A 9,929-nucleotide genomic window follows, 5' to 3' on the forward strand; every position below is an offset into this window, starting at 1 on the left:
GCCCTTTCTGTGTGCTTTGGGGTCTCCCCTGCATGCCACCACCATCAGGTCATTCTGAAGTGGGCCCCATAATGTGAGTCAGAGCAGTAGAACTAGCTCACATCTGCATATAACAAACCGACTTTCCAATGCACCAGAAAGGGCAGGGTGTGAAGTTCACCTATGGTCTGATGAAAGCAAGGGTCATAAATATATGTGGAAGCGCCCCAAAGGAAAATATTTTGGCTTTGACCTTCATCCTTCTCATTCCACGGGAGGGTTTGAAAGCTGTGGCTAAAATGCCTGCAGGGTCATAAACATCTGACACTGTTTTTATTTTTTTAATTTTTTAAATTTATTCATGAGAGACAGAGAGAGGCAGAGATATAGGCAGAGGGAAAAGTAGGCTACCTGCAGGGAGCCTCATGCAGGACTTGACCCTGGATCCTGGGACCATGACCTAAGCCAAAGGCAGATGCTAACTGCTGAGCCACCCAGGTGTCCCTGACACTGGTTTCAGAGCCCATTACTGAGCTCACAGTTCCCTCGCCACTAGGCAGAGGGCCCCGGTGAATGACAGGATGGTGAATGTGGTTGGGATGAGGTCCATAGCCAAGGCCAACATCCCCAAGAGCACATGGTCACAAATGGGCACAGCAACAAGGTGGTTGAGACGTCTGGGTTTGGCATAAAATGTTACCAGGTGAAGAAAGCAAGAGTCAGAAGTTAGTGTCACTCTGGGTTCAGCACTCAAAATACCTGAAGGGAATAATTTACTCAGGATGGAGAATCACTGTTCAGTCATTCTTACCAGAGAGTGAGAACTATGTTCAGTTTATTAATTGATGATATGGGATAATTACATTTATCAAAACCCAGCTTTCATCGTGGCTGTGGACTAACTTTGCATGTTGGCTATTTCCTTAGCCGGGAGGGGCCGAAGGAAATTTCTTGCCTGGGTTCTGTTTGGATCCTTGTTGCATCTGGCTGACCTAATTTTGCTTTGCCCATTCTCTTGGGTGGGGTCCATGCTGGTTTCCATCCCAGTGGCCATGTGCTTTTGCCAGGATTTTTATATTGCAGAATAGGTTCTATTTTCCACCCTCCTCATAGCGGCCTCTCCAGGCCCAGTGAACATCACCACCCTCCAGCTGACCCGCACCCCCTTTGAATTGAGTGGTGTCTACTCCTAAACCAGTTATACTCGCAATACGTGTTATAGTAATTAAGTGATTTAATTACCTACTATGTCATCCCAACTTAATATTATGTAAGCCAATACAATGAGTATGAAAAGAAAGCGTTATTTCCTTGAGAACTAAGTGAAATTATTTGGAAAGACTCAGTGAAAGCAAATTGACTTAAAGATTTGCTTTAAGTGTGTAGAGATTGGGGTAAATAAGAATATAGAAGAATTCTATAGCAAAAGTCCTTTTCAAGACTAAGATTTCATGTCACTTTAAAGAAGTTGAGATTTAAAATTGTGGATAACACAGTATAGGTGTGAGTTATGCAAAACAGAGACAGCAAGGATCCCCAGTGAGAGCACCAGGCTCAAAGAAAGGGCTTTGGCCCTATGTCCAAATATTGGCAAATAGGGGTGCCTAGCTGGCAGTCAGTAGAACCTGTGACTCTTGATCTTGGGGTTGAGTTGGAGCCCCATGTGGGCATAGAGTTTACTTTAAAGAAATATATGTATATATTTTAAAATATTGATAAATAAATGATATATGTTTTTTAAGTTAAATGTTTAAAGTATATAATATGTATTTTTATCCTTGGTTCATCATGTAACATAGATTTATTGAGCGCCTACTGTGTGTCAGAATTCTCGATTCTGGGAATGCAGAAATGAATAAGGCCAACAACATCCCTGCCCTCAGATGAACATTCTGGTGAAGGTGACGGTGGAGAACGGCATATAATACGCTGTACGTAATGTATACCACCATGCACATGTATGAACTCAGCGTAAGCAGACTCGTGATGGGGGGTGGGGCGGGGGACAGGCAGTCATAGGACAGGCCTTGCCAGTGAGGAAGCAGAGTGGCTGCTCCGGGGGCAGCCATGGGGATATCTAGGGGAGACTCTTTGGGACAGAGGGTCCGATGAGGCTGACACCCCGAGCTGGGCCTGAGCTGGTACTTAAGGAAGAGAAAGAAGGCCAACCTGCCTGGAGACAAAGGCTAAGGTGAACCCTGGGGTCATCCAGGGCATGGGGGCCCCGGAAAAGACTTTGGATCTGATCCTGCAAACGAGAAGCAGCCACTGGGTTATTTCTGAGAAAGAGAAGGAGACTGGCCGGGTCTGATTTCTATGTTTAAAAGGTCACCCCGCTGCTGAATGAAGAGAATGGAGTGAGAATGAGGGGCAAGAGTGGAAGCTAAAAGCCACACAGGGGACAGGCAAGGAAGCGTCAGCCATGTGGGAGGGGCCCAGGGAGAGGTGCTCCCAGAAGCCAAGCTGCGGAAGGGTGCAAGCCTCAGAGGGGCTGGAAGGTGCTCTGGAGGCCTGGGGGGCCGGTGGGGAGAAGCCTGGGAGGAAGGGAGACCAGAAGACGCACAGCAAGCAGCGCTGCGAGCCTGAGCCCTTTGGAGTGGCTTGAAGGGAAAGGGCCGGAGAGACAAGAGCTGGGGAAGGAAGACCTGTGCGAGCAGAGGTGCAGGTAGTAGGCTGGCGGGAAGGAGCCGGGAGGTGGCCCCGCAGGCCTCCCAGAGTCCTCCACGCCGGATGGAGCTTCCTGTGAGTTAGCAGAGAGACAGCTTGGTTTCTGGCTGTGGGATGACAGAACTTGACCGCCTTCACCATCTGAAGCAGTTGGCCTGCCTTTAGGAGCTGTTTCCTCATTGTCTTCTGCTCTTCCGGTTGTCTTCTCCCTTTAGTGGGGAGGGCCCAGTCAGGAAGCCCAGAGTCTGCTTTTTGTTTGTCTTTGCAGCAGACTTGATGGGCGGGTGTGTGTGGGGGGGTGGCTTTAGGGGCCTGTGGTAGGGCCTGCAGAGTATCAGGGAGATGGCCCGGTGCCCGTGGGGGCTGATCTTGCCCATTTTTGGCAGTCGCTGTTGGGGAATGCTACTCGGCAGGGTTCCCATGTCAGAGGAAAAATAAGCGCAAGGCTTACATTTCTCAGGCTTTAGGTAGACTGTCTGTGGTTTTAAAGCTTTTGAAAAATGTCTGTTTATGGGAATCTACTTTATATATAGGTGTCAGCAATCTGATGGGAGAGAAAGAGGTTCCTGGCAGCCTTGGGACCTGGCTGGGACCCCAGTATGGACTGGAAATGTCCAGGCATCAGGTCACTGTTGAGGATTAGCTCTCTCTGGCAGAGGAATGGAAAGAGCCTGGTTCAGAGATTTTACCCTACAGGCCTGGCCTTAATTTTTTGCCATTTTTGCCTCCACCCCTAGGTACTGGCCTTTGGAAACAGATGAGGGAAGGGACTGAAGATCTTGCATCTAGGAATTCCACCCCAACACCCCAATTCCTCCTTTTGACAGGCCCAACACAGGGAGGTGAAGACAAATATGGGCTCTTTGTGACAGCGAGCCTAATGTGGCCCCTAATAAGCTAGTGTTGGCCCTGTGGAGGGCTGGAGGCAGCCTAGGGCCCAGAATCAAAACAAGCCGAGTGGACACTCCCTCCAGGCCCACACCTAAATCTTCCGGGGAGGCATCCCAGCAAAGGCCAACATGCTGGGAAGAAGCCAGAGCCAGAGGCCTTCCCAGCCAGACCTGTAGCCTGCTGTACCTAGGCCCCCTGGGGGAAGGGAGGAGGACTCATGTGGGAGGAGGCTGAAGGTGGGAGGAAGAGCAAAGAGTGAAGGGGGCAGAGAAAGAGAGCAGAACTTTTCTCTGGCCAGGAGAGATCCGAGGGGGTGCCTTTCTTAAGTTTTTGAAACATTACTTCTATTGGTGAATGAATACAACCAACATACATATACTTGCATAAAGGCATAGGTATGGTTTAATGAAGAATTCTAAAGAGAACACCTGGGTAATCACTGCTTAGTCAAGAAGTAGGACAGAGCCTGCACCTGAGATCCCCCTGGGTAACCCCTACCACTCTACCCAGAGGAACGATCGTCCTACCTCCTGGTAACATCTCTTTACTTTCCTCTATAGTGTGATCACTGATGTGTGTATCTTAAAGAATAAATTCTAGCTTCAGTTGTTTTTAAATGGCATGGGAATAAAATCAAACTTGATATGTTCTTTTATCTTGCCCCTTTTCCCTCAACATTGTCCTTTGAGCCTCATCTATACCGTTATGTTTGTTCATTGATTTTCACTGAGGTATATGATTCTCTCATATGACTATGCCATGATTATTTATCCATTTGACTGTAGATGGGAAATTGGCTGTTGTACAGGGCTGTTGGCAATGGACCACGCTGTGATGAATATCTTTGGCTGTGAGTCATGGTGCACATGTGCCCGGCTTTCTCTGCATGTGTACCTAGAGTTGGAAATTCTGGGTTCACATATCCAGGATCTTAAAGGTAATACCAAACTGTTTTCCAGAAAGATGAATTGGGTTGTTCCAAGTCTATAGCCTTGTTAAGTTTTATCTGTTTGTTAATTCCTGAGAGAAGCATGTCAAAACCTCCCACTATGTTTGTGGATTTGTCTATTTATCATTTGAGTTCTGTTGGGGTTCTTTTGCTTTCTATGTTTGAAGCTATATGTTATTAGGTATGTAAAATTGTTATATCTTCTCAAGAATTGATCATATTCAAAACAATTTGGAGGTTCAAGAACATTTATAAGAACATTATGCATTGCCAGCTACACTGAACAATAGCCCCAAATGGGAAATTGTCCAAATGTTCTTTTATCACTAGGAAATGACCCTAATTACCTCTGCTAATGCTTTTTTGCATTAAAGTCTATTTTGTGCTTCTAACCTTGTTGCCTCCAGGATCTTGGGAAGAAGAGAGCCCAAGACAAAGTGAAGTTGCTACAAGAAAACTGAAGAGGGCTGGAGAGAGAAAAATAAGGCTGCTCCCCAGTGAACCCCCAGCCCCTCTGTGCTCAGGGACATTGAGGGATCTTCAGTTCACTGCCTCGGGAGGACTGGAATGAGGCAGAGGAGAAGACGCAGAGCTTTAAGGACAGCCACTTCCCATCAGAACCCCTGCTAGACTGCAGATCAGAGCATGGGAAACTCAGCTGTGTGCATATGTGGCGTCTCCACATGCTCACCCCACAGCTCCAGGGGGATTTGTGGCCAGTGGGTGAGATAATACTCTCAGGTATTATCATATCTCAGGTATGTGTGAGGATGTACTTCCTGCCAGCTCAGGATAGAACTCCAGATATTTGTGAATTTGTCATTCTCTTCATCATGTATGTACTTATCCAGTCAATAAATACTCTTTTTTAAGGATAAAATAAGTTTTTATTTATAGTCTTAGAGTGAAGGGGAAAACCTCAACTTGCAAGACAAATCCTGGCCAGTGTGGACAACATACTTTTTATTTCCATGGAATGGAATCAAACACAGACCGAGACTAGAGAGTACACACTAGAATCAGCAGATGCCAGGAATGGAGTAGGAAAAAGACAAAGAAATACGGCCTAAACACAAAAAGCCCTTCCCTGTGATCTGCTGACTGTAGCCAGCACCAGGGCTGGATCACACAATGGGAATGAGGTCCAAGGCAGTTGGAACAGGAGTGGGGCGAGGGTGGGGAAGGGTCTACACTGGGGTGTGGGTTTAGTACTGGGTAAATTGCTCTTAGTATTTATATACGAAATTAGTTGGCTCTATTTCTTAGAAATGTACATGGAAAAGAAAGGAAGATTTGATCATTACTTTCTGAATCTGTTGCTCTGCAATACTGATATCATCAGAAATGAGGACATTTCACTCAGGTTCAAATTTCAGTAGCAGGAAATAGTATCAAAACATCGTCATCACTGGCCCCCAGTACAAAACCTCTCCCCGACCTGATCCTCCCTCCTTGTCCCACCCCTACCACCCCTGGGCAGCTACCACTTCACTGCTGCACAGTCTCCCACAAGTACCGCACAAGTGTCACACAGCCCTTCCTAACGCTGGCTGAGAGAGGCAGGCATGAAACAGGCCAAAGACTCTGGGCTGCAAATCTGTCCCCTCTTGTTTTTATACCACAGACTTCTTAAAGGATCTGGTTTTTCTAATGGAATGGCAAATAGCCTTTTAGAAAAAAAAAAACAAAAAAACCTCAAAAAGAAGGGGGATTAATTCTGACTCCAAACCAGTCATCTTCTTAATGTGGAGCAATCCATAGATTCATAAAGTCAATGTAACGGAGGTGAGGGTGGCCCTGGGGGCAGGGCCTGGGAAGCGGAGTCCTCCGGGCCTGTGTCCAGCAGGGCTGGAGACGCTGGTGGCTGGTCAGTACAGCATGTGCTCGGAGGGCCGGTGGGCAGTCTGCCCTCTGCAGAAAAAGCTGCCAAGTTGAGGTGTTTTGTTTTAAACATTGCTGGTGGGGACAGGGAATCCCTGAAGGGAACTGGCTTAAAAAATTGTGGAAATGGGGAAGGAGAATGCGAGCTGTTGTCCAAGAGATTCTCCGTAAAAATAAAATTTAAAAAAAGAAAAAGGGATCCCTGGGTGGCGCAGCGGTTTGGCGCCTGCCTTTGGCCCAGGGCACGATCCTGGAGACCCGGGATTGAATCCCACGTCGGGCTCCCGGTGCATGGAGCCTGCTTCTCCCTCTGCCTGTGTCTCTGCCTCTGTGTGTGTGTGTGTGTGTGTGTGACTATCATAAATAAAAAAAATTAAAAATAAAAAAAAGAAAATTAAAAAAAAGAAAAAAGAGGAAAGGAAAAATAGTCTCTTAAATGTCTGCGAGGGCTCTAGGGATGAACTGAAAGGCAGATGAGACGATGGAGGAGATGCACAGTTGGTGCTGCTGACTGGCCCCACGGAGCTTAGCTGGTCTGCACCCCGAGCTTCTTCCTGCATTGGGACTTTTCAGGCTCCCAGCCTCTGCCAACGACAGAGATGGTGCTGCCCTTGGCATGGGGGCTGCTGTCTGAGGAGGGGCAGTTGGCCTGCCCCTCTGCCTCACCTTCTCCAGGGCCGGGGCTTGCTGCTCCAGAGGTGCCGTCTGCTGCTTGAGGTCATCAATGTCTTGCTGGTGTGTGTGGTTTTTCCTTCGTATACACTGGATGCGCTCGGTGGCCTTGTCTAGGATTCGGGCCGGGATGCCTCCTTTGCTTGGGGTGCTGGGACCGAGGCCTGCACACTGTGAAGGCTGCCTTTGCGGTCCCTAGGCTTTCATTCTGGTGCATTATGGTGAGCCCGTTCGTCACCTGTGGGTTGAAAGCTCGGTTCCACTGCTCTCCCCCTGGGTGTCCTGTCACCCTCATCGTTCATTCCCTACGGCTTCCTCCTGAGAAGCAGAGAAGTGGAGTGGCCACTGCAGCAGCAGCTAGGGTTGGGGTTGGGGTGGGGAGGGAGTGGAAAGTCCAACAACAAGCCCAGTCACCCTACACACTCACACACACACACAAACACACACCATGGGTAAGAGCCACCTCCTCACTCCAGTCAACAAATACTTATTAAGTACCTACTGTAGGCAGGCACTGGGCCCACTCTGGCTCTTCTCTTTGAGTTTCCTGGTCACTGCTCAATGGACCCAAGACAAAATCTCTCTCATCCTTCGAAAGGCCTGAGCCGCTCTCTGGGGTCCTGTGGTGGCCAGGAAGCCTTTGGCCAGTTAGCCAGGGAGAGCAGGAGACTAAGTCTTCCATTCCCTCCGACCCTTCTCTCTCTCCTCAAAAGCTGGAAACCCCTGACACGGACATTTCTTGCTCTGGGGCAGTTCTCTGCTCCTAAGAACCAGAAGGCTGATGACCAGGAGAAGCCGCTCGAAACTAGCTGGGGGCTCTCAGGGTGACATGAGGTGAGGAGTGTGCTGCCAGATGTTCCTTATTCTTTCTCCTCAAACTGACAAGATCTTCATTAGGCTTCAACCAGAGAGGAAAACTCAAGAATAAACCAACTGCCAATTGCTCCGGGGGCTCGAGAAGCCCAAAGGTGTCACAGCCATCACCTGGCCTGAGGAGAACTCTCTAAAGTTGTTGCCAGAGCAGGACACTTTTGAGAATGATAAGGAGTTCTGTTAATATGCGCACTGGAACAACAGCCATAAACTCGGGACTGTCTTGGATCAACTGAGAGGCATGGTCACTCTCTCTAGAATGGTCTCTCAGAAACGATCTGCAATGAAGAAATTTTGTTCCCCCTCTGCCTCCTCAGAATGTGACTCAGAACTCATCCTAACCAAAAGAAATCCTTCCTAGACAGGTCTGCTTCCCTTTTGCCAGAACACAACGGCAGGAGAACATCCCCAAATGCTGCTGGGTTGGGTCATTTTAGAAAGCCACCCTGACGGGCATCTGGGTAGCTCAGCGATTGAACATCTGCCTTCAGCTCAGGGCATGATCCCGGGGTCCTGGGATCGAGTCCCACATCAGGCTCCCTGCAGGGAGCCTGCTTCTCCCTCTGTCCGTGTCTCTCTCTGTGTCTCTCATGAATAAATAAATAAAATCTTTAAAAGAAAAAAGAAAGAAAGCCACCCTGAGGGACCTCAAAGGCAATGAAGGATACTGAAAAGATGCCTGCAGGGCTCCTGTGCGGAAACTGCATCAAAGCTGGAATCTTAGGGAATCTTTGAAGATACGCTGGCCAGAGGGAGGAAGTTCTTGTCACTGGGTTGGGAACATAGGCCTCCACTCCACACTGACACTTTCCTAGAAGGTCAAAACTGTTTGGGCTTTGTAGATGTTCGGCTGAGATATGATTTAGGGAAAGTGCCAGGCTTCGGGATTCAACTTCCTAGGCTCCCGTCTCTTGTCTCCACGCTGTGATGCAGTTATTGGCCGTATTGTTAGAAGAGGATATTTGAAGATGAGAAGGCCCTTATGACAGTGCAGTGACTCAGGCCTCATTGGCTGTGCCTCTGTTCTGGACGGCTTGGGACGGGATGGCATTTGGGATGTGAGTGGGCCTCGGAGGGGCCCAGCCTGTGGGCGGGAACCGAGCCCTCTCAGGCTCCCGGGCAGAGGAGGTGGGGATGACCTCTAGAATCTGGATTTACCCGTGGGGCTGGGATGGGGCCCATCTGGCGTGTCTCAGCTCCCTTCTGTGTGCGAGTGTCGGCAGACCACATGGGTGTGTGCGCTTCATGAGTGAAAACCTTCCAGATGTGCTCAGCTGTCCACATAGCCAGCAAGTGTCCTGTCTTCTGTAAGTCCTGCACACGTGCGATCCAGCGTGCTGCTCCCGGCGGGAGAGGGTAGCGCTGCCGACCGATCCTCTAGGCTCGGGGATGGCACCACGGAAAGATTTGACCTGCCTTTTTTGTTTCTAAAAACTAAAAAAGAAAACTCAGGGAGACCAAGAGAATAGACTTGATAATTGATTCTTACAACTAAAGATAGCTATGCTAATAATAGTGCTAATGGTAATAATTGCTAGGCACAGTAGCAAACATTTACTGAACGTGCTTAAATGCAGGGTTTTAATGAAACCTCACGGCAACCCTCTGAGGCTGGTATCATTATCCCGTGGTTCAGATGGGGAATCAGGCAGAGAGAGGCTATGTCGCTGGCCTGTTGGAAGTGCCACCAGTTAGACCACAGCCTCCATGGCACACAGAACATGAGGGCAATGGCAGTGGGTCACGTGGGAGGGTCCTTGGGCTCCCACCATCAAACCTCACAACTTCCCCTCTGCTTCTCCCTAGGCTTCCCCCTTTCTGACTAGTGAGAAAGAGGCAGCTCTGCCTGCATAGGGCTTACCTGTCCAAGAGACTGTCCTCCCGCCGCTGTCTTCAGCCTCTCCCTCCCCAAAGGTCCTTCCCATCACAAGGAAATATGCACAAGTCTCTCATGAAAAAGAACCAGATGGGGATCCCTGGGTGGCGCAGTGGTTTGGCGCCTGCCTTTGGCCCAGAG

General features: G+C 48.9%; 1 long non-coding RNA gene across 1 annotated transcript; it reads left to right on the forward strand.

Annotated features, from left to right (window-relative positions):
* The first annotated feature begins 354 nt into the window (after nt 1-354).
* On the forward strand, nt 355-5,330 carry LOC140616420 (uncharacterized). Its single transcript, XR_012016911.1, has 3 exons — nt 355-1,910; nt 4,323-4,474; nt 4,894-5,330. It is a non-coding gene; the product is annotated as an uncharacterized lncRNA (long non-coding RNA).
* Nucleotides 5,331-9,929: the final 4,599 nt, after the last annotated feature.

This window comes from Canis lupus, chromosome 24, assembly GCF_048164855.1.
Source record: "Canis lupus baileyi chromosome 24, mCanLup2.hap1, whole genome shotgun sequence".
In the NCBI taxonomy this organism is placed as follows: domain Eukaryota; kingdom Metazoa; phylum Chordata; class Mammalia; order Carnivora; family Canidae; genus Canis; species Canis lupus.